Here is a 16,308-nt window from a genome sequence, read left to right on the forward strand (position 1 = left end):
TCCACTCAGAAATGATTACCCAACGGGAACATTTGTGCGTCCTGTTGTCAAATTGTGTCCAGTGACACAGTTGCATTGAATGGCTCTCCAACATTTTCTTTCATGATGGAAAAGTAGGTGAAGGACAATTTAGATCACATAACGTCTGCTTTTTGGCTCACACACCGTCCAACAAAGTGAGGAGTGATTGCTGTGTTTGCCGAATGATGCATCATAGTAGGACTGACCCAGAAATTAAATTGTACAATATACAAAAGGGTGTTGGATTACATCACGCTGACCTAAAATTGAGCTTCATTCACAATCGAGATTGTATTTGCTTTTCCCACACCTATAGTCGCATTTTCCCCTTATTGAAGTGTTTTTTTTTTGTTTTTGTTTTTTTTAGGACAACGGGGTAATTCACTATCGGGGCTCGAAATGTTGCGCAATCTTTGTTGTTGTATCAAAATCTTGATCCTGGGATAGTCACCACTTCCTGCAAGAAGTATTTGAATGAATTGCCTCCGTCCTGTTTCTGGAAGAGCGGGAGGGGTCGTACCGCGGAGTTCCCAAATAGTCACTCCATTTCCCAGCTGACATGAGCCAAGATTTCATCTGGAAGGCGTCCAAGCCCAAACACAGTTTCCGCCTTCTGTTTCCAGCATTTCACCTCCTCCAACTCTTATCATGTTTATTTTTCTTCACTGGAAAGTCAAAAGTGAGTTGGTCTGCTCAACGGCAGCTTTCAACAAGAGTCATCTGGAGCTGCCCAGGGAATCCATCCATCATCTGCATATTTAGCCAGTGAGCAGGTGGAGGGAGGCTCATCTGATGCATCTCAATGCTCAGCGCAGGCCCCACCGCTGATGTACATGATGCTATCTATCTGTGTATTATCAAATGTCAAGTGGAGATGGAACATGCCGGACTTGCCGCAGCGAAGTTGACAAATCCATGTTAAGCAGCCTCAACATTAACCACACGAAAAGAAGACGCCGATTCAGGCATCTCCTTCTGGAGATCTCCCCACCTGCCGTCTGCCCAACGCAAGATGTATTTTTAATGTTTCTGACTTTTATAAACGCACGACTTGTTTTTAACGAGCTGCACTCGTTTTCTCTCCTAATGATGACCACCGCCCGCCCGCCGTCATGTCAATATGTTTGCTACGTTCTTCTATGAATTATGAGTCAGGGGGGGAAAAAAATAGAAGTTTTCCAAAGAATACACCGCAGGAGGCTAACACGTTTAGACTCGCTAGCATAGAAACAAAAGGAGGCTGGCGGGGAGGCAACAGCAGGGTGTGCGACACCAAAGCTAATTGGGTACATTGCTGCAAATGGGCTTGTGTGCAAGAGAAAGATGATTTAGAGGAAAGGCATAGCGCTAATGTGCTGACTTTTATTCTGAAATATAGCTGCCGGGTGACACAATAGGTTGAGCGGGAGCAGAAGGTGTCAGTAAACAAGGCACAGATGTCACCTCCAGAGCGACGAGGGCGCCGCAACCTCGTCCATATTTATTGCCGGGTTGATTAGATTGACTTTGTTGCGCAACATGGCAGAAGGATGGGAAATACTACCCAAGATACATTGAGTCCAAACACGGTTATGTGTCATGTAAGGGAATCGTGGTGAGGGAAATGGAGAGTGATGCCAGGACGTTAGCTTGTTAGCGTAAATCAATTAATTCTTAATCTTGCCCGTTACTGTTGTTCTGGTTCATGACATTGACATGTGAGAGTGAAACATTTGTGTACTTATTTTTTCAACATAAGTATTTTGAGATGCACAAGCCTACGTTTTGCTTTAACCTGTTTTTTTTTTTTTTGCCTTAATCTGGTTGCACCTTGAGAGCCCATTCTCTGAGAGCCTGCTTGGCAACATACAAGTGGAGAGAAATGGTGGGTGCGCTTCTCAGAAAATCAACCTGTGCATGCTGCTTATTAGACTGCCAAGTCATGCTCGCCGCACGCTCTGAAAGCACACAAAGCGTTGGGCGCCGTTTTGTCAAATGAACACGTCTTGTGTGCGGAGTGGTGGCTTCATTAGCTTCACGTCTCATTTAGCTAAGCAAGGTAAATTCAAGGAAGGAATGAATGGAAACACCGCTTTGCAAGTTGTTGTGTATGTCCAAATTGGCACCAACGACAGCCATTATTTGAACATGTTTAAAGAATACCCCTGGTAATGTCGTATAATAATTTAGTTTCATGCTATAATAAATCACATCAAGCACTATACTGTCTGCCTGTATATAGTAGCTATATGTAGTACCGTATTTTCCGCACTATAAGGCGCACCGGATTATAAGGTGCACCTTCAATGAATGGCCTGTTTTAAAACTTTGTCCATATATAAGGTGCACCGGATTATAAGGCACACCTTCAGTGAATGGCCCATTTTAAAACTTTGTCCATATATAAGATATAAACATTTGGCCCGCAGGCCGGACTTTGGACACGGCTGCTGTAGCGGCTCAATATTGGTCCATATATAAGGCGTACCTGATTATAAGGCGCACTGTCAATTGGAGGATTTTAGGTGTGCCTTATAGTGCGGAAAATACGATATATGTATAAATGCGGATATGTATTTGTATATGAATATTATTTGTATAATTATTTGCATATGTATATGCATATGTGTACATATATGTATCTATATAAATACGTATATGTGTATGTATAGAATATCTCTCAAAGAAAAATATTTCTAAAACTGTTTCTAAAATCTCTGCCTATGGTGACACTTTAACCCGATCTTCTTGTTTGATGGGTTGCACTTCCAAAACAAGACATGTTCCACTGCAGTGTCTAATACAACCCATGAAGGATGAAAGGAAATTTTGACACAGCACGCCATTTGTACTGCGGCAGTGTGACACTTTTAAACCCTCTCAACTCAGTTGAATGCCAGCAGGAAGTCACTAGTTTGCGTCTGCTCAATGCACTATAACAAGCAATTTATTTGTGAAATATTGGCAAGCATTCATTTCCCTAAACACTTATTGGCCTTTCATTAGGGCTTTTAGGAGGATTATAAATTTCTGATTGTTAACATTCAAGCTTTAAAGGCTGACAGCTGTTTGTGACTTTATTGTCCTAAGTGAGTGTGACACTAATGACCAATAACTTTCCCATGTTGCCAAATTCTAGTCATGTGACTGCCAGTCATAGCCATGTGTGGGAATTTCTCTCTCCCCACGGGATGGAATGACTGCATGGCCGAGCGAGATGCCGGCAGGAAATTTCTTGCACCGAGCACTCGAGTTGAAATGTCTCCTGAATGATTGTGGGACTATTTACGGCTCCAGAAATTCTGAGGAAACTTCAGTGAGAAAACAAGAGCCAAAAGTCAAAGGTACACATAATAGAGAATTAATCAGGACTGTAGCTACGGATGTAAAGACCAGAAGGTGAAATGAAAGTGAAGCTATGAGGATTTAAAGGGCTAGAGACACCGGTATATGTATAAATAGGTTTTAGTTAGCTTATGGGCTTATAAATATAAATTGACGCTCGAAACAACGAAAAGGAAGCTGTTGCTCTGAAAAATATCATTTAAATTGGCCGCACAGACGAGTTTGACTGCACCGAGCCGCCAGCCGGAAGTGACGTCTCATGACGTCTCAAGTTGTACGCGTTTAGCTTCAGTGAATGTAAACAAAAAGAGAAGAGGGGCCAGCGCGGAGACGTCGGGCCAGGTTTGCGGCCAACCCAGCTCGCCTAGCCGTGCATTCCATTATCCTGGCGTACGTTCGTTCGCGGGACGACAAGATGGGTTGAGTTCGCCTGATAGGATCCACGAACCGGACAGTGCGTGCCTGCTGTGTGCTCGTGTTCACAGTGGCCTGGTTGACTGTCATCTTTCCGGACTCTGCTGTGCATCGGGAGCGGCTAGCGTGCTATCACTCTTATTGTTCATCTTCTTGTTTTAATTTTCCTGTGTTGTTTACTTGTATGTGCGTTGTGAACTCTGTCTTGTCACCCTGGGATAGTGAGAAACGTAATTTCGATCTCTTTGTGTGTCTTGACATGCGGAGAAATTGACAATAAAGGAGACTTTGAGACTTTGACTTTGAAAAGTATGTCGAAGCGTGACGGGAGGGGCACAATTCAGAAAACGTGCTCAGCTTGTCAAAAAAATGCGATTTAAGAAATAAAATTAAAAATGCGCCTAAAACCTAAACCAAACGCTGCAGATGTTCATTTTTCCATGCGCAGTGGTCAACTCGGCACTCTACTCTTTTTACTATGCCAACCTAACCACAGTGACGGGAGAGGCACAATTCAGAAACCGTGCTCAGCTCGTCGAGAAAATGCGATTTAAGCAATTAAATTAAAAATGCTTATAAAACCTAAACCAAACGTTGCAGGTGGTCATGTCTTCATGTGCCGAGATCAACTCGGCACTCTAAAGCCCCCAAGAGCACTTTTTACTATGCCAACCTAACCAGAGTGACGGGAGGGGCACAATTCAGAAAATGTGCTCAGCTCAGCCCAAGTGAACTGCTAGATTCATCATATTCTGCGTCAAAAGAGGTTTCTGAATCGGATAAAATGATGCTAATATTGCCGGTAGAAACGGAGCTGTCGCTATCATTTGCCATGTTGTTTGGGTTTGTTGACATCCAGATGTACAACTTGTGACGTCACAGTAATGGCGCCGCCAGTTTGGCTTCGTGCGGGGCCCGATCGATAAACTGGCATCTCATTTCAGCTTTATTCTTAGTAATCGGTGTCCATTTTTAATTTCCAATGCGGCAAATGTGTTCACTTTATACATCCTATCAAATTCCGTTCTAATTGAAAAAAAAAAAGGGATGTCTCTAGGCCTTTAAAATGAGTTCGGCCAAGATCATACCTGGCCTTTGTTTTCGCCACGCCCACCCATAATCAGGACAACTGAAATTGGAAAGGGTTGAAGATTTTTTATTTTATTTATTTATTTTTTTTTTTACATAGGATGCTCTCCAAACTAAACCTGTCTGTGAGACTGTAGTGGTGGTGAGCTGATGATGAAATGTAAAGATTTTTCTTTGCACAGACTCACTGCTCACTCTTGTGGACAATAGCAGCCATGTTGCAGTACTGGAGTGCCTGCGTTTGCCTTTGTAGCCAGCTGGTGACAGCAGAGTCACATCTATCTATGCAAGGACCAACTCACCCAGCCACCATTCCGTCCTTGACATCTACAAAAAAAAAAAAAAAAAAATTATAAAATGTTTGTCACAGGCATGCTGTAAATGAAAAGGCACACTGAATTAATTCCTAACGGAGAAATACTTGAGGGTGCACATTCTTAAGATGACGCTGTGCACTCGGCACAGGCGTAAATTCCAAGCCTTAGAAACATTTAGCAGGCTTTTGTGTCACATAATAGGATTGTGTCAGCATGTATGCCTGCGAGCTACTGAATTAACACTATGGATGGAACTTGCATCTCACACACACACACACATACACACACACGCAAGAATGTGTATTCGGTCTTTATGATCAAATTTCTGAGCCTGCAGAGTGTTTTTCTTGCAATCTCCATCCCAAAGGACAACATCATCATACATCTTTTCCCTAGTCGACTAAAGTGGCAGTCTACGATGCTTTTGTGACGTGAACGTGCGGAATTATGTATGCGCACATGTGATTGCGGGCCTACATTCTGCTTGAATAGCAAACATTTCAGAAAAATGTTTGTGTTCTTGAACAAAAATGATGCCTTATGTTATTCCATTAAACATTAGCACGCCGTCAGAGTTTCTGGGTTTGAATCTGGTCCCACGCTTGCCGACTTTGAATGTCCTCGCCGTGCTTGCGTGGGTTTTCTTTGCATACTGTCGCTTCCTCACATTCCTAAAATGTGCATGTTATGGAAATTGAAGATTGTAAATTTCCCATAGGTGCGAATGTTAGTGTTTGAATCGAGCCTTTTGTGATGCGTTGCTGGCTGCAGTCCAGGGTCAGCCAGAGTCAGCAGGGAAATGTTCCAGCTCACGGCTAAATAAAAAAATAAATAAAAAAAAGCTAGTCTTCTAACTGGAGATTGCATCTTACGCCTAATTCGCACTGACTGCAGAACAGATGCGTTTTACAAAGCGCAAATCTAACCTCAACCTGAATATTGACTGCGATGGAGTCTCGGTAACTTCTAATTTCAATTTTCTGGAAATGATTGTGTGCCCTGTGAGTTGGCTGGTCGACAGTAACAACAGTAACAAAATGAGCAGCTGGCTCCCAGGCAGAGGTGGGCCTGCTTTGCATATCCCCCTCTCTTTGGGTTTTGTTGCGCTGCTGTTTTGTAGTAGCCACGGCGCGGGGTGGCCGAGTCGTAAATGCACAGCTGCTGCTCTGAATGAAAAAGGTCTCCTCTTGAGCTACTTGAGCCAGCGTCACCCAGCGAAGACGTATTTGCAAGCTCTTTGTGTTGAGTGGCCTCTGCTCTGCCTTTCGTGTAACAACAGGATGTAGTCGGAAATGACAACATGTGTAGTCCAAGTAGTGCCGTTTCGAAATGCTAAAATGCTGCACTATTCAAGACCAGAGCAGTGACCAACAGTATCTTTTGTTTTTTTTCAAATGGAAATGATCTCCCTGAATAAAAATCCCAACATTTTTCAGATTCACTCATTGCTTGGGACACTTAATAAGGTTCAAGCATGACTCACAATTCAAAGATTTTCTTGCAGTGGGTCCATGTGGACTTCCGCTGTGACTCAAGCCTTCTTCTCAGCATCGTTCAACTCAAAATGACACTAGCGGGCGTGTAAAAAAAAAAAACGAAGCCATTTTCCTGGCTTATTAAAAATAACACCATCCGAGAAAATTCTATTCACTAGAAATTGTCTTGCCTGCCCGCATAAACAGTGTCCAGAGTGACCTCCAAGTTTATGATACGCTCGCTATTATTATTTTAAACTAGCATTTGGGGCAGGATGCCAAGTAATTTTCTGTCATATTAGTGGAGAATTACGGCTGCAGGATAGAAAAGAAAAAAAAAAGACAAACTTCAGCCTCACAATGTTCCGTTTCTGAACATATTCATCAGAGCACTTAAGCTAAAAGGGTAATTTCATAAATGGAGATAAAATCCATTAAGGTGATTTGTCTACCTTCCAAAGAGAATTTCATCGTGTTTTTAGTCACAAGGAGCAAAAACGCGGGCGACAAAGGAAAAGGCTCCATCGATGATTGGAGGCAGATGTGTGGCCCGAGGATGCCGCAGGTGCCGGCCGGCCGGCCCGCCGTCCGTGCGAGCTAGCTTCACATCGATGAGGTCATCCCGAGCGATGGCCGTTATCCGCTCCAAACGGGAGAATTCACTTGCAAGATGGTCATTTCCGTTCCTCCGAGGTCACAGATGCCCACGCCACGATGTCGTAATTTGGAAGTATATGGAGTTGAATCTTTTACTCCCAAACGTTCATTTTGTAGTTTGGTTTTGGTTGGTCTTTACCTGTTGTTGTCAACCAATCAGCTCCCTCGGCCACTTGGCTTGTATTTTTCTGTGCTGGTAATGTCTTGTCCTGCTCCTCCGAGTCATTGTAAATGTAGTTTATTTATGCCAGTGCCTTGATTGCTTTTTGTTCTGTCTAAATTAAAATATGAAGTGAGATGCCTCACCTCCTTGCGACCCAGAATTTGGGTCCTGCATGAAATAGATCAAATCTCTTGTGAGACATCACACCATTTGATGAGTGTGAGATTGCAGGGGATGAAAGTCATTGAAATGGATGAAACCAAAATATTCTTTTAAAGAACGCAAAGTCAGCTTGAGCAGGCTCAGGCTCACTTTTGACCCAAATGAGGACAGAAAATGGATGAATAAAATTATAGGAACTCCCCCCAAAATTATGACTAACTTCAGCAAGCTAAGGAAATGATGAAATAAAATAGCCTTGCTTTTGTCTATGACTAAAAGCAATCACAAAATAAGTGTAAGCTGCATGACATCAATCTTTAAATGTTTCTGGACTGTGTTATTTAGTCTCTTTTCACCATTTCTCTCCCAGCAGTCCTGCCTGGAGCTGTCCAAATTTGATAATTATAAAGTATTCTATCTTTTATAAACGTTATTATCCATCTGCCATAGCAGTAATAAAACATACCCCCCCCCACCACCAACACACATTTAAGACTTTGAATACCAAATTCGAATATTTCCCCAGTCCTCTTGCAGGAGCAACACGGAATGCGAGTCAGTCGATTGCAACGGGGCTTCAAATGTCAGTCGCAGAGACTGCACAGCGGCTGCAACTTGGGAGTTCTTTAACGACCACGGGACAAAAAAAATAAAAAAATTAAAAAAATCCACACTAAGGAAAGTCACTGGGGTGTCGAGGACGAACAAGGACAGACGGCGGGAAGGAAAACACGTCGAGGCTGGAGCTCATACTAATCGGCCCACATGCGTGTTGGTGCTCACTTTACCCAGGAGAGCTCTTATGGCTTATCCAGACACAAATGCAGACTAAGCCAGCACTGATTATGTTTAATTAAGAATCACTTGTGAATGCTCTCTGTGGATGTAACATCTCACTAACAGAGGATAACATGTCTTCCGGGTCACTTTGAAGCTTCCCTTCAGAGTGTGGTAGTGATGAGTCAGTGATGAGTACTGAGCTCATGCCAAAAAGAGCCATACATGTGGAAAAAGAAGTGGCAGTAACCAGTGGATACATGAAATTGACTTTTTGTCAGTTGTAATCATATTCTTTTGTTTGGATACGGGCGTTTGCGCCATTGTGGGAGCGAACACTTCCTATTCCCTTTAAAATTGCAGGAGAGTGACAACATCGACATGGGGGAAGTGCAAGAAAATGGGGAAAAGACATCCAAATATTTCTTCGCACAAAATGTCCACACCACAGGTGTCAAAGTTAAAGCCCGGGGGCCAGATACGGCCCGCCACACTATTTTAGGTGGCCCGCGGAGACAAATTGTGCCTGGAATTCCAAAATTTCAAATTGTTTTAACTTTTTAAAAAAATCGAAATACTGTTAGCAATTTTTATTGACATTCATTTTTTAAATATTTGATTTCAATATTCTATTTTTAAATATTCAAACACTTTTTATTATTATTTTAAAATTGACAATTTCAATGGCCCTTTGAGGCAAACTATGATGCGGCCCGTCACAAAAATAAGTTTGACACCCCTGGTCCACACCTAAATATCATCTTGAGACTATCTACTCTGTTAGCGTTTTGGGCATACATTTACATTTGGTTGCTAAAAAGGAAGCCTGCCGGTCAGCGAAAAGGTAACAAGCGTCTCTGAAACTCTGCCAATTTGTCTCCATTTGAGCATCCCTGTGATCCACGGGGTTGACGTCTCTGTGTGAAGATGACTTCAGTGAGCCACAAAGAGGGATGGTGACACATGAGCAGGGGGCTTTGCGTCCAAGTGCCAAAGTGAGGCTGCAACGCTGGCTGGCTGGCCGCAGTGTGTAAAAGTCACCTGCATTGAGAGTAATGAATTCTGCGAAAGGAGCAGACATCTCTTTCATCTTCACGAGGACTTGAGACACTCTTTCTTCATCATCATCTAAAAAAAAGTGCACGCTCACGATACAGATGCGTTTGGCTGGAGACATGTCTTACTTTCCGAGATCTTTCATCACTTTACTTCTTGTTAGTACTCACTGGCTTCCATTGTTTTCAAGCTGATTGAAACATAAAACGCTACACACGCGCCGAACGACAGGGGCAGGTAACAATTATTCCTTTTATTGGCCTTGATTAATGAGAGGTAAAATTAAGGAGGAAATGGCAAAATTGGGAGACCGCGTACTGCATGGAGGAGTCGGTTGCCAAGGTAACGGAATTGAATCAACCTGAGCCACTCTGCTATTTTCTTCATCTGGAAAGATGAGTGTAATTGCTATATTGTAAGCGGTCACCATTCTTGGTCCTCTGGGTCCTCGGTGTCCTGTTAGACGTCTCTATGGTGCCCGATTGAAATGATCAAATAGCGGGATCTGCGGAAGTTGGATAAGCATAATTTCAATCGGGTGTGTTGCAGCAGGGAGATGTCGCCAAGCCAAGCAACCATAGATGATGTTCCAGATGCGCTGGATGAAGGAGTGGATAAAATGAATTAAGCAGAGAGGAAGGGTGGCAAGAGCAAAGTTGAGTGTGACGGCCACCTGTAAAAACGTTCCCTATTAGCGCTCGTCATGCTAATGATTTCTCTTTTGCACCTGCCTCATTTGCATAATGACGCAAAATGGATTCCTCATTGTTATTACTTCCCAACTGGACGATACCCGGGTGTGTCATTGACTTGGGTTAACATGATGATTAGGCTTTCCTTTTATTTATTTATCTCTCCATCTATTTATTTTAATTTGGGGAAGTGTATTTTATCGATAGAGCAATAAACGAGAACCAAAATTACGCCCGAGTTGATATCACAATATTTTGGAATAAATTTCTTTTAGAAGTTTTAATAAAAATATGTCTTATATTTATTTCAAAGAACATGTATAATAAAACAAACTGTAATAAAAAAAAATCTATTGGAAGCCCGCCCGCTAAATCTCAAAGGCCTCGCGGTGAGCGAAAGGCAAATAATGGACATAAGCTAGCGCCAACGTGGCATTAATAATGAAATCATTGTAAAGTAAATTGAAATGCTGCCCAGCCATGGGAGCATGGTGGCGGCGGCGGCGGCGGTCTCTCAGCAACAGTGAGCCGAGCCGCCAAAGCCGTTGCATTTACAAGCTGCAGGCGCCTGACGGAATCCTACCGAGAGAAGCGCAACCGTTGTCACCGTCAAAGCCGTAACAATAACTTGAAATCAAATGTTGACAACAAATTGGAGATTCTTCACCGTCACTGAAAGTATTTGTTGCTGCTTTTATTCTATTTAGCTGCAAGATGGTTTCTCTGCAACCATTTCATGTTCCCAATTGAGCTCATTGCAAGAGCAAGATAGTCGAGTCATCTGCATCTGATGATTCCTGAACGATATTGGAATCGTTGAAGGCCATCCCTCCCAGAAAAACTGCTCAAGGTGGTCTAAAACAGTTCAGGGTATGTCAAAGGCTGATGGGAAATGTGAACGAATGATGCGCTTCCCTCGTTCTCAAACAACCGTTGAATCATTTGTCACCCTGAGGAGATGAGAGATGCTGCCACAGGGCCGCAGAATGACTCACGAACTTGCCACCATGAGTCCACGAAGGAGAGAAACAACTCTGGCGGCAACTGTAACTCCAAGAGCAGAAAGTCAATCCAAAAGTTCTCCGAGTTGATTTACCGGACGTGCAAGTGTGCTGTGGATGCATTTCAGTCCGGACACCTCGGAACACGGCAAGCACACAAAATCGATTCCGATCAATTAACTCTGTATCGCAATAATACATAGAGTAATCCAATAATAATAATATTAAAAAATATAAAACATATTATATATATATGTCTATATCTATATAACGATATTGCATATATATGTATATATATATATATATATTACTATAAAGGGAAAATTATAATGCAATATCGTTTTTTTATGTTCTATTGTACAATGGAGTTGTCATTTCTGTATTTTTACTTTTTTTCTTGTATTTCTTTTAATGTTCAAAATAAACAAACTATATATAAAATGAATAAAATAAATAAATAAAATAAGTTAACTACATACATCAAATAGTCCAACAATAATAATAATAAATAAAATAAAATAATTAAAGGAAATTAGATAAATGACATATCTAAAATCCGTCCATCCATCCATCCATTTTCTGAACCGCTTAGTCCCCACGGGGGTCGCGGGCGTGCTGGAGCCTATCCCAGCCGTCATCGGGCAGTAGGCGGGGGACACCCTGAACTGGTTGCCAGCCAATCGCAGGGCACACAGAGACAGACAACCAATCGCACTCACACTCACACCTAGGGACAATTTGGAGTGATCAATCGGCCTACCAAGCATGTTTTTGGAATGTGGGAGCAAACCGGAGTGCCCGGAGAAAACCCACGCGGGCCCGGGGAGAACATGCAAACTCCACACAGGGAGGGCCGGAGGTGGAATCAAACCCGCACCCTCCTAACTGTGAGGCCGACGTGCTACCCAGTGCGCCACCGAGCCGCCTATCTAAAATGAATATAATAAATAAAATAAATGATAATCCAGTAAGTAATCCAGCGCAAATTTTCATTATGCTTGTCAATAAATCTTCCAGTGGACACTTTTAAATCCCTGCAACAATCTGTCACCTCTGTGACAATTGCAGCCAGGGTGATATCCCACGTCGTATGTCTCGCACCCCAAGTGATACAACACGTTCGGATTGGCCGGCGCAGACATCAAACGTGTTGAAAACATCAACCGAGTCAAATTTCCAATCTCTTAACGGCGGCCGCCTTTGACAGTTAAGTGATGTTGTGTCAAATTGAAGATATTTTGCAAGGCTGTTGTGGGCTTGTCTCCAAAGCGTTCTTTGAGCTGCTCATTTCTGTCACTGGTGTGTCACTTTGCTGATATATTCAGTTTGTCAAGTTGTTTAGTTTATTCCTTTGCTGTCTCGGGGGGCAAAGACACTGTGCGTCTTGTGGAATGAATCCCTCAGATCGGACTTTAACATCCAACCTCCCAAAAAGCCTTTTGTAGCTTCAGTAACTTGACAGTCTGATGGCGTAACGGTTCACTTGCCTGACTCGTGCACGGCGACCGTCGGGCTCAATTCCCACTTGGTGACAGTGAACGGTTGTCCGTTTCTCTGTGATTGACGGGCAATTTTGTTTTCTGTCCAATTGACCTGGGGATCTGGGCGGGGCTCCACATACCTTGGAGAGGATAAGCGTGGTGAAAACATTGTCACGGATCACTTCAACGTGGGGAAAGGAAGCTACCGACCGAGGAAGGAGTCGATTAAGATTCCGCCGCATGCTGTTCAGACATGAGAGGGAGAAGAAACTAAAGCCGGCATTGACGACATTGAAAAGGTCAGAAGGTGCATGTACAGTATGATGCACAAACCTTTCAAATTCTCTAAGTCAGGTTGAATTTGCCGGCAGATCCTTTGGTGCGATTTAACCTTTGCGACTCCTCCAGCGAGTGTATTTTTTTTTCCACGCTTGGAAAAAATATAAATTGCAGGCAAACCGTAGCAAGAGAATTCGACTGTCGCTGTCTGGCACTGTGCTGTCAAGAATAGAAAGAGGATGTGCAAACCCACCCACGGCCAGAAATTGCACTCGCACATAATAAAAAAATAAATAAAAAAAAAACGTATCCCAACATTTGTCCTTCTACTGAGCGGCAATGGTCCCCGGGCAGGCTGCTTCTTTGTCAGGTCCAAATGGCTTGAAAAGCCTTTCCCACCAAGTGAACTGAGTGACGTATTTTTGTCATATCTGATGATGGTTTTTGGCTCAAAGTATATCAGCATGTATTTTTCACAAAATTTCATGAAGAAAACAATCACTATTATCAATTTTTAATCCAACAAGAAGGTACCTCCTCCAAATTCTTAGCACCGCTGCAGCCGACGTAATTTCTCGATTCCACCGAGTTCCGAAATGACTCATTCATGCTCGGCACAAAGGTTTGCAAGTTAACAGCGGCGATGCGCTAATGCTCGGCTGCTTGCGGAGAGCAGATTGGAGCTGCAGAATGTTAAAAGACCAAAAGTCAATGCTTGCGTCTCTCTGCCCTTCCTCAGGTTATCTGAACCTGACTTGGCCTGCCTCTGTGTGTGTGTGTGTGTGCGTGTGTGTGTGTGTGTGTGTGTGTGACTCAGTGTGTGCGGCTGATCTAAAGCTCAGTGGCATTAGCCGCTCCACCAGCAAAAGACACGATGTGCCTGGACCATATGACTGGATTTAGTGTGACCCAGTTAAAATGAAATCTTTTGCCGCTTGGCTGTAGTGAATTCTCTTTTAATTGAAGAGACAGCGAGCGAGCAGCAACTTCCGAAGGGCATTCAGGTAGTAGATTTTCACCGGAGGTGAGATTTGTCAGCCGTCTATGATTAGTAACTGGACTTGAGCGCCGCGGCATCGGCGTAACGCGGCACGGCGCCGCGAAACAATCCTCATTTATTCTGCCGGCCGGCGGACAACACATTTGGAGAGATCAATGGCTTGTGATTTTGAGATGTAATTACTACTTCCAGCTCAGGTTTTCTCAGCTACGTGCGGATATAGTGCTTCCTTCCCAATAATTGGCCACCAGGTCCCCAGCTGTGAGATTAGCGTCTGTCCAGATATGGCAGCTTCTGCTTTCTAGCAGTCCCCATGGGCTCCAAGTGCTGATTCCAATGGCTTTTATTAAACAGCTTATTCCCACCTAATCGCAAAAATGCTCTTCGGATGCTTTTTTTCTTTTTTTCTTTTCTTACGAGCACAGTTTGATTAATGTGATCAGGGAGTGTAGAAAGTGCTGCCGGGCTCCAGGCAGCCAACAATGCTGAACAAATGAACCGTACTAATTGTTTGTTTGAGAATTGGCACATTAATACCATTAAAAATACAGAGCACGCTATATGGCGCCATTGCCTGCTCACGGCGCGTGGGACAAATATGGAGCCGCTGTGCTAACACGTGACACGACTACTGCGCCAGCGTCGACTGTTTGGACAAACCTCAGAAGCATTAGAAGCTGTAATGATGTTATCTCCTAAAGAAAAAACATGCCCTTTTGAAACTTAAGCAGCTTCTAATGTGTTTGGGGGGTGTAAACATTTGAAAGCTGCAGCGGTGAAGATCTTAATGAGATGATGAAATGTCCTCCAATGGTTGCTACACATTGCACACCATATGTCCTTCTCTCAGGAGTGACATGGTAGCTGTGAGTCGTACACACAAAGTAACGGAACGCCGCAATTATCTGGTCAAATAATCAAATTGTTAACATGACAAGCACTCTCCAGACCTTGATGAATGTAATTGTGCTGAGAAGCCACTTAGATGGACCGTCGGGCTTTGCGGAGATAATCAAAGTGGAGAGCGTGTACTTCCTACCCGCAAGCTTGGTAAAAACAAACCCAAGTGCCTTTTAAATGTATTTATGTTTTAAATGTATTCTTAGATGTTGCAGGTTGGATCTCTGGTGGCCCTCAGTGGGATTTCTGCTCTCTCCTTCTCTAATGTTGAGAGTTAAAAGAGGCTGATGCAGAATCAGGAGACTAAATCCCAAATCCCTGTTGGCACAAACCCCGGGCAGGCAGGCAGGCACACTGGAGTTGACGCCGTGCGTATCCAGTGATCTGCCAAGCATTGTAAATCCTCTCCATCTGCATACAGCTCCTTGATCCTCACTGTGTCATTAGCACTTTGGCGATAATGAGCGGGTGGGCTAAAGAACGGCAACCTTTGCTTTGCATTATCTTGTGTGCGCGCGCGTGCACGTGCATCACAATCACCCCGTCATGAAAAGACTTTATGCAAATCCGAAACGCTCGTGTTGTTGTTAATCATGATCCTCGGCATTTTATTGTGCAGCTCTCCGATTGAAATAAGATGATGCTGTTGATTATGGCTGATAGTGAGGAAATGGCAAATGGCCACGACTGAATTATTCTCAAGCATCTAATCAGTAACTTCATTTGGTTTTATGGTGCAAAGGTCCATCTTTGAAGGCAACAATCCATATTTTGCTTTCTTGACGCAGAAAGGACGAGCTTTCGGTTATATGAAATGAATTGATCGGAACGTGCCGATCGTTTTTTTGATCGATTACCCCCCCATGCATAAGGGTGGGGGCTCATAATTTGCTCCTTTTATGCAAGTCACCGTAGATGTGCATCATGTTCAAAAAGACAACTCTTTCTGCTGACAAAATGATCTGCAGAGTCTTTGTAAAATTAAATCACTTGACATTTCAAGAAAATCGTCATAATGGTAATTAAATCTGTGAGTCACTTGAATAACTCACCTTCCCCTTGAAAGCATCAAGTTTTTGTTGGGCAAATGTATCACATAAATGAGAGAGCGGCTGATAAAAGGCAATAATAATCAGCATTTTAAAATACAGTATGTGGAGATGTGTCCCTGACCTTTTGCTGTTATAATAATGCGGTCAAATAACTCTCACATACACACAGTACGTGTTAATGTGTAGGCGTGTGTGACGTATCATCTGCTATTATTCCGAATGCCTCCCATGGGCTGATCCTCTCCACAAAGTGTGCCCCCTCCATTGAGCCCCTGCCAAGCCCCAGCAGCATGCTTGTTAAACAGACACTCACATTAGTGGAGCTCATGTTTCCTCAGAGACCCACACAACTGCCAAGCCAAAGTAGCCGCTTATCACTCACACTCTGCTCCGTGCTTGGGTGCATGTGTGCATAGCACGCATTTAGAACTGCTGCCCTCAAATCATC

The sequence above is a fragment of the Syngnathus scovelli genome, chromosome 17 (genome assembly GCF_024217435.2).
Source record: "Syngnathus scovelli strain Florida chromosome 17, RoL_Ssco_1.2, whole genome shotgun sequence".
NCBI classification, from domain to species: domain Eukaryota; kingdom Metazoa; phylum Chordata; class Actinopteri; order Syngnathiformes; family Syngnathidae; genus Syngnathus; species Syngnathus scovelli.